The sequence below is a fragment of the Temnothorax longispinosus genome, unplaced genomic scaffold (genome assembly GCF_030848805.1).
Source record: "Temnothorax longispinosus isolate EJ_2023e unplaced genomic scaffold, Tlon_JGU_v1 HiC_scaffold_20, whole genome shotgun sequence".
NCBI classification, from domain to species: domain Eukaryota; kingdom Metazoa; phylum Arthropoda; class Insecta; order Hymenoptera; family Formicidae; genus Temnothorax; species Temnothorax longispinosus.
Genome location: NW_027270014.1, coordinates 320,600 through 335,259, shown reverse-complemented (window position 1 = coordinate 335,259; position 14,660 = coordinate 320,600). Strand labels below are relative to the sequence as shown.

The 14,660-nt window shown below is 42.5% G+C and overlaps 1 long non-coding RNA gene across 2 annotated transcripts in view; it reads right to left on the bottom strand.

Annotated features, from left to right (window-relative positions):
* Positions 1-2,765: 2,765 nt before the first annotated feature.
* LOC139823859 (uncharacterized) overlaps positions 2,766-14,660 on the bottom strand; it is a 315,960-nt gene continuing 304,065 nt past the window's right edge. The window contains exons 2-6 of one of the 2 annotated variants that reach the window (XR_011734917.1): positions 6,309-7,734; positions 5,245-6,217; positions 4,737-5,011; positions 4,325-4,550; positions 2,766-4,183 (exon numbers count right to left, since the gene is read on the bottom strand). This is a non-coding gene — a long non-coding RNA (uncharacterized lncRNA). The remainder of the gene's footprint in view (positions 4,184-4,324; positions 4,551-4,736; positions 5,012-5,244; positions 6,218-6,308; positions 7,735-14,660) is intronic. The other variant, XR_011734918.1, reaches the window with a different exon arrangement.

Genomic DNA, 14,660 nt, shown 5'->3' with positions numbered 1-14,660 from the left:
ATAAGGGAATTATGGAAAATTTTGAGCCAATTAGCGCAAAAGACCTGGAACAAATTGTTAGGGAACTACCACGAAAAAACGGAACAGAGGAAGGGATAAATAGTGATATACTGAAAATGGTGTTACCTGTGATAAAATATGAGTTTGTAGGGGTAATAAATGATTCGCTTAGGACAGGTAAATTTCCAGAAGGATGGAAAACATCCACGATAATACCGATACCAAAGGTGAATAAACCAAAAAAAGCGAGCGCGTATAGACCGATTAATATGTTACCAATATATGAAAAAAGTATTAGAGTTAGTTATAAAAAAACAGTTGGATAAATTTCTAGAAGACAATGAAGTAATAAGCGAATACCAATCGGGATTTAGGAAACAGCAGTCGTGTGAGACAGCAATTCAAAGTTTTATCGAGAAATGGAAGTTGATAATTAAGGAGAAAAAAATGGTGGGGGTGTTATTCCTGGATCTCAGGAGAGCGTTTGAGACAATAGATAGGGTAAGATTAGTGGGAAAAGTATATCAGTATTGAATAAGAAGAGTGGTACTGGAAAAAATTATATTGTATTTAAGTAATAGAAAGCAGCAAGTTAGATTCAATGATATATGTTCTAAAATAATTGAGACAGTAAAGGCTATATCGAATCACATACTACGACCGACTTTCAAATGGTGATATCTACAGTGATCTTGATCAACCACCGCTTGCTAGCCACATTACCTTGTAATAAGTGCATCTCTTGACTGTATTAAGCGACTAGTATTTACCGACAACTTATGGAATCACGCGCATGCGCCAGATGTAAAAGTCGATTGCGATACATTGGTTGAGTGCGAGTGCAGAAGAGTGTTCTATCCAGGCTGTATCAAGCCATATGCCATTACTAACAATAAGTACGCGGATACTTGTTGCAAATCGTTATCTACCTCATTAATAACACCTTCTACTCCAGAGGTGGATGATACCGCGCGATTTGATTTTGCAAACATGGCAACTCCTGCGGGCACGGGCACTGGCACTCAATCACGAACTGACATCACAACTAATGAGCTGTTGCGTCGTCTATGTGCAAATTAGGGATTTAGATGCTAAATTCTCAGCTTTTATGGAAGATCAGCGGAAAACAAACAAGGAGATTAATGAAAAACTGAGCAGGCTGAATTGTATTGCGGAAACGGTTGCTAACAACACCCTGTGTATCGCCAAACTGGAGCAGGAGAGTTCCTCTCTGGTGCGCGATATTCAAGTGTTAAAGACTACCCAGTCTGTCCCGCGAACTGGAGACGAGAATAGGTTGGTTATTTCCGGAGTACCGGCGGCGCTTTCGATCACTCCATCCAAACTAGTTAGCAATATGTTTAGTGTCCTTGACATTCGGAGTCTCTCTTGTCATGTTCTTGATGTTAGAACTATGGCAAGGAAACCGCAGCCAGCAGCACCTGGCCGTTCCTCGAATGTTGGTGATACGGGATCGCTTGTGGTTACCCTGGCCTCTGGTGCTGTCCGTGACACTATAATTTCTAAGAAGCGTGCAAAGCGGGTGCTTAAGCAGCGTGAGGTGTGTGGCAATAACTCTGATAAGAATATATATATTAATGAGATGCTACCCAAAGCCACACATGATCTATTGCAGCAGGCTATCCCGGGCTATCTAAAACACGTGCAGGTTAACTTTACCATTTGGAATTATTTCCTTTCGTCTGCCTTCCTCTGGTTCCCTCTCATATTCTCTTCACACCCTCCGCTCTATCGCGCTTACCTTTTTCGCTTTTACCTTAATTTTACTCCCCTTTCACCACCAAGTCTTTCTACGCTCTCCGCTTGCTTCCCTCTACTATTCTTCCTCAACTTTCGTCTTCTACCGCTACCCGTACTACCAACAAGCTCACTATGCCTTGCTGCTACCGCGTGCTCGTCTTCCTCGCTTGCACCCCTTCTCGATCTATCGATCCTATCGATTTCTTGCTATCGATTTCTCGCTATCGTGCGGACCCGGCCCTTCCTTCGCTCTCCCGTGCGCCATCTACATCCCCCGCCACGGCCCGCACTTGCGACTCTAAGTTTCCCCGCACTGCCCTCGACGCCCCGCAGTGGTGCCAACCCTCTCTTCAAAGCGGCCGACACCCCACGCCGTTTCGATCCCAGCCGCGCCCCTCCCCAACCTATCGCCATGGCTCCGTCCCGCCGCTAGCGCACGCGCCAAGCACCCCCCTCCTTCCCGTCGAGTCATTTGTCCTCTTCTGCCGTCCCCACCCCTTTATCCTTCCTTCTTCCTGCTCTAACCTCTAAATTCTTCCCTCCGAAATTCCCGTTTCGTGCTCCATCCACCTCTCCCTCGGGGCCTCCTCCATTTTCCCGGCCTCCTCCCCTCTTCCTCCGTCCTTACCTCTGCTCTGTTCCCATCCTCCTGCCTCGCCTCTTCCGCAATACTCCTTTTTCTCACCTCTCACCTCCAATCCATCCGACCGCTCCAACGACCCCCCGAAGTTCAATATAATAAATAATAGCAATAATTTATGGAATTGTATTGTGACAAATTTTATTTTACATAATTTATTATATTTTTTACATAAACGCCATACATGCATTACAACGGGACAGATATAAAATTTAATTTTCCTTTCATCCTATGTATTATCCATAGAGAAAGAGAGAGAGAGTGAGAGAGAGAGAGAGAGAGAGAGAGAGAGAGAGAGAGAGAGAGAGAGAGAGGGAGAGGAGGGAGGGAGAGGGAGAGAGGGAGAGAGGAGAGGGAGAGAGGAAGAGAGGGAGTGAGGGAGAGAGGGGGAGAGGGGGAGAGGTTGAGAGGGGGAGAAGGGGAGAGGGGGAGAGGGAGAGAGGCAGAGAGGCAGAGAGGGAGAGAGGGAAAGAGGGAGAGGGAGAGAGGAAGAGAGGGATTGATTGATTGAAGTTTATTAGCCTTCTCGCCTATTTTTTACATACAATATCCTTAAATTAATTCCTCTACATGAGGTAATATATTCTCTTAACCTACGTTTAAATGGTACAATTCTCTCGCATTGCTTAATTTTTATCGGTAGGGCGTTGTACATATTCAAACCTTCGTAAAATAGACTTTTCTGTGCGCTTCTCGTCCTGCGATATTAAATTCTAATATTCTCAGCCTGCCTCGTTTGCCGTCCACTCACATCTCTTACTATTTCTATCCTATTACTTAAGTGTTTTGGCATTATGCCTCTTACTATCTTAAAAATAAAAATACACACATTGTACATTAGCCTCTGTCTTACATTCATAAACTTAAGGGTTTGCAGCATCAAATCTACCTTTGTATATTGCGAGCATTGCAACCCAGGAAAAAATGGAAGAGATCTGAACAGACTTGAGCAGATCTCACCAGATCCAATCCACTCAGATCTGGTTTGATCAAAATATTGGCCCTATCTGATCAGATCCAATCAGACATGAGTAGATCCGAGCAGATATAAAATAGATTGTTCTATTTTAGCATATCTGACTCTGTCTGCTAGAAACGGATCAGATCTACTCATGTCTGATTGAATCTGATCAGATAGGGCCAATATTTTGATCAAACCAGATCTGACAATGAGTGGATTGGATCTGATGAGATCTGCTCAAGTCTATTCAGATCTCTTTTATTTTTTCGCGGGCTGTAATAAAATAATTAGAAATAATATATGTATATATGTAGCAAATATTATTTATTAATATACTTATATTCTATATGTTTACACGGTGTATTATACATATATATTTAATATCACGATTATAATATTACACACCGGTTTTGTAACCTTTATATATAATATATATATGTATGCATGTATATATGACGTAGGAATCATTTAGCATTATTTATAAACTTAAAAAAAAAGAAAATTGAAATCAAAATAAATGAACCCATACAATATATTAAAAGTACAGACTATATAATATTATAGTAGTAGTAGAATTTGAACAAAATCAGATATTCAAAATGAGGCATATTTAGCATGAAATATTCATACGTACGAAAAATATTAAAAATATATAATAAAAATGTAGAATAGTCAAATGTAAAAACTTATTTTTCTTTAAATAGTTTTATTTTTTGCTGCTTGTCTTTTTAGTTCTCCGACCTTCTGCGTCATCGCTTGTTCGATTTCTTTTACACTCTGTTTAGGCCAACTTTTCTTTTGGCCATACATTATCGAAAAAACTGTAAATCATAAAACGATACCTAGCTTTCATATAAAACTTATATTTTTTGTAAGTATAATAAACTTCTTTTTAATGTATACGTCACACTTTTATATTGTTATTTAATATAATATGTATTGATATGAAATTATTTACACACCAATTATGGCGTCTTTTGCAACACCTTGTAAACAGTCCACTTGTACCGGATTTTGCTGTTTTGTCATTCTGGGACTTTGACCTTTCAGCGTTGATGTAACGATTGCCTCGGGTTTAAAAACAGCAGGTATTAATTGCCGAACGAGATGCGATGCTTTTTTCGCCGTTGAAAGAGCAGCTTCTAGCATTCGTCTTTTGCAAAAAATATTATTTTCTAATAAAACCATCTAGATGTAATAAAAAAGTAATATACGTACGTATTATGAAGGAGTACCTTTTTCAACTTATTGTGAATAAAATAAAAAATTGTGTTTTTTAAATTTCGGTCTGAATGTTGTTTTAATTTATATATTAATAAAATATATAGTAGAAAACTGCAATAAAATATTTATATAAAATGCAGTAAAGCTTACTTTATCGTTTACCCAATCGGGGCCAAAAAGTTGCTCATCGTTGTAATAATAATTTTGGACTTCATGGTCGCTAAAATTACTTGGGCTTTGAATAGGATGATCTTTTATTAACTCCTGTTTTCCCTCATTTTCACTTGCAACGCTAGCGGTTTCATCGTCTACATCTACAAGTTGTCGTTTCTGGGATTCGGTATTCGTATTGTTATATGCTATTGTTTCATCGTCTACATCTACAAGTTATCGTTTCTGGGATTCGGTATTCGTATTGTTATATGCTATTAAAAAATATTTACATAAATAAACACATTTACCAACAATTTTCGTAATTTTTTATGGAGGCCGGTATTCATAGACGAATCTTATTTCAAGACCGTCTCAAAAGTATAAATGTTTTAAGATGCTAATACGGCTCTGTGATTGGTTGATGACATCTTAATAAGATCGTACTTATAAGACGTTCTTAAATATAAGAACCAACTATAAATACCGACCTAAGTATTATGCTTACACTTAATTCTTTGTGTAAAAACCTATATTACATATTTCATTTTTTATAGTGTACACAACCCGTATAGATCGTGGGCTATGGCGGTGAAGGAAACACTGAGTTTTAATTGTTGACAAAATAAAATATATTTAGAATATAGCAGGATAATTTTCAATCGTATTCATAAACCATTATGGCAAAATTCAATAATCATATTAATCAAGAAACAATATATAATTCACATTGTAATAGTCCGTTCAATGACAGGAATATAAACATTAGTTGACTGTATGATATTAATTTGAAACTTGAAATGTAAAATAATAATATATTACAAGGTAATTATAACGAAAGAATTAATATGATATGATATATTTAAACGTATCTTTAAATTATTTAATCACTGAAAAGACTATTAGACATGACAAGAAAATGATATCATAATTAATAATGTACCAAAATAATCATACACATAAATTTTTATAAGTGAATAATGCGTTAAATAATAATCTTTATTAAACGCATTAATTCAACATCGATTCATGAAAACGCAACGAAGATTTAAAGTATTTCATATGAATCGATGTATTGTGTGTTACACCGTTGAATATAATTTCTGAATAAATGAGCGTTGAATTTTATGGCGAATCTTGTTCAGAACAATTGAAGCAATATACATCTTATCTTAAACATTTGACGCATTAATTCGTATTGATTAAACAAATGAATCTCTTCGCAAATATGTATAAATAAATATGTGAAATTAACTATCACACAAAATAGAATTAAACGTGTCGTAAGCTTACATAATTTACTTTACTTGGCCAAAATGAAATAGCACGAATGAACAGTCAAAAAAATGGTTGCAACCCGTAAATAAATATCTTGAGTACTCAAGTGAAAAGAACGATTATCGTTCCGGTCAATAAATGCTTCGCTGGAGCGCGGAAGCCTTTTAAACGTCCTTTACTGGACGGTAGATCTCTCGAGATTTCTGAAACCAAAGATCGAGTAGATTGTAGACTTTTCCGACAATCTTTATCTTAGTCGTGATCGATGGCTTCTATCAGAAATCTAAGAGTTACCTGATTACTAGTGTCCACCGTGTGTGGAAGCACTTCTAGAAGAGTCGTTTCCTTTTCATTTATTTATATCATATCGTCATCATCAAGAAACGGAGTAATGGCGTCAATCTTATGCCGTCATCGTCATCATCAAGAAACGGAGTAATGGCGTCGATCTCTCACACGTTTGAGAATGAAATCGAGCCCTAGTCCTGCCGTGCGTCAATTACAATCCCTCGGATCTTCTCGTACTTCTCATTACAGTCCCTCGGATCCTCTCGTACTTCTCAATCGATTTCATAGAGTTTCACAACTTATCGTTAGAACGACTCACATTAATATAATACCGAATTCAGATTATACGGCAGAAAGTCAGAAACATGTCTTCACTTATTGATAAACAAGAAACGAATAACGCCGGTTGCCCGGGCCGCAAGCTTGTGCATGCACGCGCGCTTTCTTCTTCACGCGGCAATTACATGAATTGAATATCGATACGTCGCGCCTCTAGCGCTTTACGCTATACAATTTTTCTAGGGAACTAGATTCGCTAACTGAAGTGAGTTTACAAAATTGCTAGTACTTTTTATGAAATATCATAGATGGCAACATTCACCCTTTTCTCCTCAATGTCTCATCGCGTTTTCAAACATATAGAATTATTTTTAATTTGTCATAAAAACAAGCCAGTATACGAAAAAAGTTTATATATAGTTATGTTTTTAGTAATCATGTTTGTTAAGAAATATAAAAAAAGAGTATTTTAAAATTTCTGACTAATTATTATAAAACACGTACATGTTTTATCTCTTCAATTTTTATGAATTTGATGGGATTCCAATTATTATGTATAAAATGAGTTTTTACAGAAAAATGTTAAAAGTAATTGTTGCGAGCGCGCAATGACTAGGTAATTCGATAGGTAGCGACAGAAGTCGAATATGATTTCCACCGAAACTCCTGACGATTGCATCGGACGAACGATCATCCGATGCAAGTCGACACCGGAACCCGGAGCGCGGATTCCGGAGCGACCGAAATCGCTGACGCGAAGGCCATCGCGAGGCGTCGGCAACGAGAATTCCGCGCTAACTCGGAAGCCCCGAGTTAGCAACAAGACTCGGTCGCAAGACTATAAAAGACCGCCGAATTGGCATGCCAGGCAGTCGGTCGAAGAACAGCTAGCAGTCGCGTCGAAACACCTACGATTTCCTGAAAACGAACCGCAAGGCGGGAACTCAACAAGAAGAGACAACTCGTGTAGAACAAGCCCATTTATTCAATAAAGATATAAATTGGAAATCGGACGTGTTGATTCACTCCTTTCTCGCTCGCAAGCGGAACTCGATCCCCTTAGCCGATACCCGGCTAACAATTTGGTGGCAGCGGTGGGATTACGTTTCAGCCATCTTGCGAGGAAGGACCAGCCCACATCGCCATCTCACGTCTGAAACAGACCAAGTTCAATTAATAAGGGAGGCAACGCATCCCGGAAAGGAAAAGTCAGATAAGACGCGAGCTAAGAGACGGTAGCAGCCGCGAGTGCAGAAGTGACACCTGAGACGGCCACGACCTACCGCACGGCATCACCGGCCCGAGCGACGACGCAGGGACACAGCGAAGCAGCATAGCAGCGCAACAGGGACGCAGCGACGACAGGGACGCAGCCAAGCAGCGAAGCGGCCCGACGACCAGGCGATGCAGACAGGCAGCAACATGCGATTCGCGGCGATATTGTAAGTGCGAAATTTATTATATCCGCGAGCGCTAAGTAGATGTCGGACGACCCGAACCGACAGACGCCCGTCCGACAAACGTCGTTCGTCCATAGCGAGTCCGCGCACCGCGCTTCGCGTAATCTAGTTAACCCGGTGAGTGCGACGCGATCCGAAAGCGAAGGGTTAAACCGGCCCGCTGAAAGCGAAGGGGTGAACCGGCCCGCTGAAAGCGAAGGGTTAGACCGGCCCGCTGAGCAAGACGGATTAGATCAAGTTCGACAAAATTTAGATTCGCGTTTTGCCGAGGAAGAGACGCCCGTGCTATCTCCAAACGTTGTCATAGAACGCGAGTTTCCGTTCGACGAAGTAGACGTAAGCGTAACAGGCGAACGCGAACACCGCGATAATAATACAGAGCGACCGACTCCGACTGACTCACTGACAGACGTCCCCGACGTCACGCCAAGCCACGTGCCACAACGAGGAGAATTTTCCCTCACTTCATACGACACCGACGTATTTGATCCTAACGAGGAGGACTATACGCCTAAAGCTCTCAAAATGAGTCAGACAGGAAACGCGACTCCAAGCCGAGAGAACCGCGAGGAAAATCCGGACCCATCTAGAGTGTCCGAACAGGCCGCCACCGAAATGGCGCAAAATGGGCCGCCCGCCAGGCGACCTCAGGCCCCAGAGCCGACGCGATCCGAGTTGAGAGCCCAGGACGTTGTAATTACCGATTTAATTAATCTAATGCGCGACATGCAAGAACGCATGGACCGCATCGAGGCTACGGAATTTGACCGATCAGCCGAACTCCTTCGCGCTTTTCGCGAATTGCAGAATCGCGTAGGCCGGATGGAATCCGCCACATACGATTCCGACACGCGAGACCGTCGCGTACACAGCCAGGGCCCGCTGGATATCACATACGGACGAACGCGTAGCGACGTCCGGAACCAACCGGGTCTAGTTACCGGGTACCTCAGCCTTAAGGAAGCGCGAGCAATGATACCCGAGATCAATGGAGATTCGCGAGAACGCGTCCGAGAGTTCATAAACGCTAGCACGTACGCCATGAAAAATATACAGCCGACCGACGAGTCGATGCTACTCGAAGCTATTCTGTGCACGAAATTTAAAGGGAAGGCAATGACGGACTTCGATACACGCGACATACGCGATTTTGACCAATTGAAGCGCGAGCTCGAGTCAGAATATCTAGGGAAACGCTGCATGACGCATCTGCAGCTCGAATTTAACTCGTTAACGCAAAAGCCAGGCGAGAGCGCGCAAGACTTCGGTAGGCGCGTCGAGAAATTAGCCCGCGAGCTTTACGAAGCAATGGAAGAGGGCAAAGGTCATACGCAAGAACAGCAAAAGGCCATACTAGATAATATCAAAATTCAAGCGCTGCATAATTTTCAAATTGGATTACATGATGACATAAAATTGTTAGTGAGAGCGCAGCGATACCAGAGCCTGCAAGAAGCGATAACAGGCGCCAGCGCGGAGGAGAGAGTTAAAGGCCCCTCCCCGCGGAACGCACCGGCAACGGCAAGGAATAAATATCCCGCGATAAATGCGCGAACCGCAGGGAAAACGGTAGAATGCCACAAGTGCGGAAAAAACGGTCATTACGCGCGAGATTGCCGTGCGAGCCGACCCGCTAACAGATATGCATTGCCGAAAGCCGAGAAGTCTAGCATTAACACGATAGAGTGCTCGTATTGCAAGAAGGCAGGGCACAAGCGCGACGAGTGCTGGTCGTTAAACGGACGACCAAAACCCGAGCGACCGCGCCGAACGAAAACGGAAGCAGTTAAGAAAACGCCCGTGAGTACCGTCAGAAAGACGAGGACGCAAGAATCTAGCGAAGAAACATCCTCTCGCAGTAGCAGCGAGGAGGATGAGAAGCCTAAAAGGAATAAGGCGCGCGCCGCCGAGACGTATCGTGTTGCACAGATAAGCAAGAAGCACGAGGAAGGCCCGCTAGACTTAGTGACGCTGCCCGTACAGGAGGCAGAGAAAGGAGAAATGGACCTGTTATTAGATTCAGGCGCAACACTCACGTTAATAAAAGTGGGAAATTTGAAAGCGAAAGCGATGGTGAAGGAAGAACGGTTAGCGCTAATCGGCGTGACCGGACACCAGATTCACACGATAGGGAAGATAAAAGCCACTGTGAATCTCGGAGATAAAAAAATTCGCCACACGATGTACGTGGTGAAAGATAATTTTCCCATGGAATATGAAGGCATTTTAGGAAACGACTTCCTCTCAAAACACAAAGCGGATATTTCAAATTCGAAAAAGCGATTAAAAATCGGCTCAGCTTCCTTTAAGCTCCGACCTTTTCGCAAGGTAAAACTTCCGCCACATAGCGAAACAATCGTGGAAGCCGTCACCGATCATAATCGTGTCGGCATTGTGCGGAGCGGCGAACCTGCCCCAGGGGTCTTTATCGGGCATTGCCTAGTGCAGCCCGTCGGATTTAAATGTCCGATTAGCGTATTGAATGTGACGGACAAGCCCGTGGAGATACTCACTCCACATGTAACTTTAGAAGACCTGCCGCCGCCCGACACCGCGGACGTTCTCTCGTTACGCTCGAGCGACGAGCGCGAGACCATCGCCGAACGACAAAAGAAAGTACGCGAGCAAGTACAGCTCGATCACTTGAACGCCGAAGAGCGAGCAGCCGTAGAACAAATTTGCGATGATTACTTTGATGTGTTCTATATAGACGGCGACCATTTAAGCGCGACTACCGCAATAGAGCACGAGATAAATATCCGGCCAGGTAGCGCGCCCGTGAATGTGAAACCATATCGGTTACCCGAGAAGCATAAGGCCGAAGTGAAAAAGCAAATAGAAAAGATGCTCGAAGACGGCATAATCAGCCCGAGCACGAGTCACTGGAACGCACCGATAATAGTCGTTCTTAAAAAACCGGACGCATCCGGAAAAGTGCAATTTCGCGTGGTTATTGATTTTCGGAAAATGAATGATTTCACCATGGGAGATTCTTTCCCCATGCCGAACATAACCGACATTTTAGACCAATTAGGTAACGCGAAATACTTTACCGTTTTAGATTTGGCTTCGGGGTATCACCAAATCCCCATGCATAAAGACCACAAAGGCAAAACAGCCTTCTCCACTCCGGATGGGCACTTTGAATTTAATCGCATGCCTTTTGGTCTGAAAAACGCACCGGCAGCATTTCAGCGGCTAATGTACGCGGTGCTGGCCGGCCTGCTAGGGCTGAGATGTTTCGTGTATATCGACGACATCGTCATATACGGGGCGACGCTAACGGAACATATCAGAAGAATAATAGACGTGCTACTCAGGCTTCGAAAATACAACTTAAAGTTGAAACCGAGCAAATGTGCATTTCTACGTAAAGAAGTCGTGTACCTGGGTCACGTGATTTCGGAAAAAGGAATCTCGCCGGACCCGTCGAAATTAATAGCTGTAAAAGAGTTTCCGACTCCTAAAAAACTGAAAGACATTCAGTCGTTCATAGGCCTAGCCGGGTACTACCGAAAATTCATCGAAAATTTTTCGAAACTAGCCAAGCCACTGACCAAGCTCACTAGGAAAGGGGAAAAATTTATTTGGTCAATAGAGCAGCAAAACGCGTTTGAATTATTAAAGGAAAAATTAACAACCGCGCCGGTGTTAAATTATCCCGACTTTAATAAGGAATTTATCGTGACGACAGACGCGTCAGATTTCGCTATAGGAGCTATCCTCTCACAGGGAGTAGTCGGCCAAGACCGACCGATAGCGTACGCCAGCCGCGTATTATGCAAAGCGGAACAGAATTATAATACGACGGAGAAAGAACTGCTAGCCATCGTGTGGGCAGTCAAGCATTTTCGCCCCTATCTTTATGGCGTTAGATTTAAAATAATAACCGATCACAAACCATTGATCTGGTTATTCAATGTTACCGACCCCGGTTCAAGATTAATTAGATGGAGGCTCAAATTAGAGGAGTATGATTATGAAATCATACACAAGTCAGGGAAGAGCAACCTAAACGCCGACGCATTGAGCCGTAACCCGATAACAGAGGCGTCAGCTGTGCACACAATACAGCAAGGAGAAGAACATGCGCCCCGAGAATACTCGGAGGAGGAAAAGAAACAGATACTATACGAGTATCACGACTCGCCTATCGGAGGGCACCAAGGAGTCACACGCACTTTAGACCGAATCCGACTACAACACGATTGGAAAGGTATAACAAAAGATGTCGAGACTTACATCGGCAGATGCGAATACTGCCAGAAAAATAAACTAAGCAGAAAAACGAAGATGCCAATGGTCATCACGGACACGCCAGAACGACCATTTGAAAAATGCGCTCTCGACATCGTCGGTCCGTTAACAATTACAAATCAAGGAAACAAATACATTCTGACGTTTCAGGATAATTTAACAAAATTTAGTAAGGCGATACCGATTGAAAATCAGGAAGCCAAAACCATCGCCAAAGAATTCGTAACAAAAATTGTGTTAGAACACGGAATTCCGGAGAAAATTCTCACGGATCAGGGCACGAACTTTACGAGCGAAATGTTCAAAAATACGTGCAAATTATTAAAAATTGAGAAGATTCAAACAACGGCGTACCACCCTGAGAGTAACGGCGCACTAGAGAGATCGCATCGCACTCTCGCCGAATACCTGAGACATTATATAAATCAAGACCAAACCGACTGGGACGAATGGCTCCCTTACGCGATGTTTACATATAATACGACGCCACACTCTACTACCGGGTTCACGCCATTTGAATTAGTTTACGGGCACCGACCTGACCTACCAACGGCCTTAACAAAACCGCCGAAATTGACATATTCATATGAAGATTATGCAAAAGAACTACGAGAACGGATCCGTGCAGCGAATCAAATCGCGAAAGAAAACACGAAAGATGAAAAAGCAAAATCAAAATTACAATACGATAAAAAAAGCAAAAAGGCAACCTTCAAAGTAGGCGATAAAGTACTACTTTATGACGAAACAATACGACGAGGCCGCTCAAAGAAGCTCGACTCGCAATGGGTAGGACCGTATGTAATTTTGGAAAAGCACAACGACGTAAATTACACAATCAAAATTAAACGGAAGACGCTACGTGTTCACGCGAACCGATTGAAAGCGTTAGTCGAAGAATAAAAAGCACACGGGTAAAGCAAAAAAAAAAAAAAAAAAAAAAGAGAGAGAAATTTAACAAGTACTCACCTAGTGGTTAAAATTCGTCGAAAACCACGGGTGACCTCCCGCGCTCCCGTGTTCACATTCACAAATACCCGCAGGGGGGACACTTCCTCCCGAATCGCCTCGATATATGAAGGAGGCGGAAGGGCGCGGGAAGCCTGAGCCACCCGCATGTCCTGCTGAATCGCATCCTCATAGGGCGGAGGCGGCGAGTCAGGCGATTCAGGCTCTGCAACCTGGGCTCGAGGAGCTCGAGCTACTTCCAGCCAATACGTGCGTAGGCACGCATCGCACGTCGAAGGCGCGAAATATCTATCGCATCTAAAGCACCTCATTTTTTTATTTTATTATATGCACTCCACAATTCAAACATATAGTACCACTCGAAAGGCAGCAGTGGACTAACGCGAAACGCGCTACTTGAAAGAAACGACTCTCGCTGACGGATTAAGTCAGCATAAAGTAAAAGATAAGTAGAATATCTCCAAGAACTTATTCACATTACAGGCTAACTATCATCCTACACCTCGCAAATGAAACAAAATCAGAGCAACTACCGTACGAGATGATAACGTTCACTGCCGAGCCCGGCATATATTACGAAAAAATCGAACAACTATTAGTATTAAACGCTATTTTGAATGACCTCACGACAGACATAAACGACATTACAGACTACCTGACTCACGCAAATCACAATATTTTATTAACGCGCGCACTCCCGATCGAAAAAATAATCATAGAACTAAGAGAAGCGACCGCACACATAGACAGGAGATTGAATTTTCCATTCAAAATACAAGCCGAAAACTGGAATTCTATCCAAAAGTACCTAAATGTAAACGCGTATTAGGATAACTCGAACATATACACTATTCTTCTGTGCCCATTGATAGCGTACCCAACATACGAAATTATAAGAATCACACCTGTACCAATACACAATGACCATAATGTTTTCACACTCCTAGAACCTTCTCACACCCTATTAGGAATAAATCGAGAAAATCACAATTATATAATTCTAAAAGAAAGCGATTTAAATGAATGTACGCGAGATAATACCAAATTCACTTGCGCCCAAAATCTCCCTGTCTATTTTATAACTCCGAATGCGCCGACCGAAGTACAACTCTATGTAAAAACGTCTAGATATATGGAAAGCCGAAAACAGCGTCACATAATTTCAAATGTAACACTCTGGATTGCAGTATCCGAACCGCAGACATGGTTATTTTCCACTCCAAGAACAACCGATAAAGTTTTACCAGGATTACCAGAAAATAAAGTAAAAATAGAAAGAACCGGAAAAATTACATTACGCGACAGTTGCAAACTAAACACACCGGATATGTATTTAGAGACCCAAAACCGAGTATATAATAAAAACGTAAAAATATATTTACCAGAGTTTAAT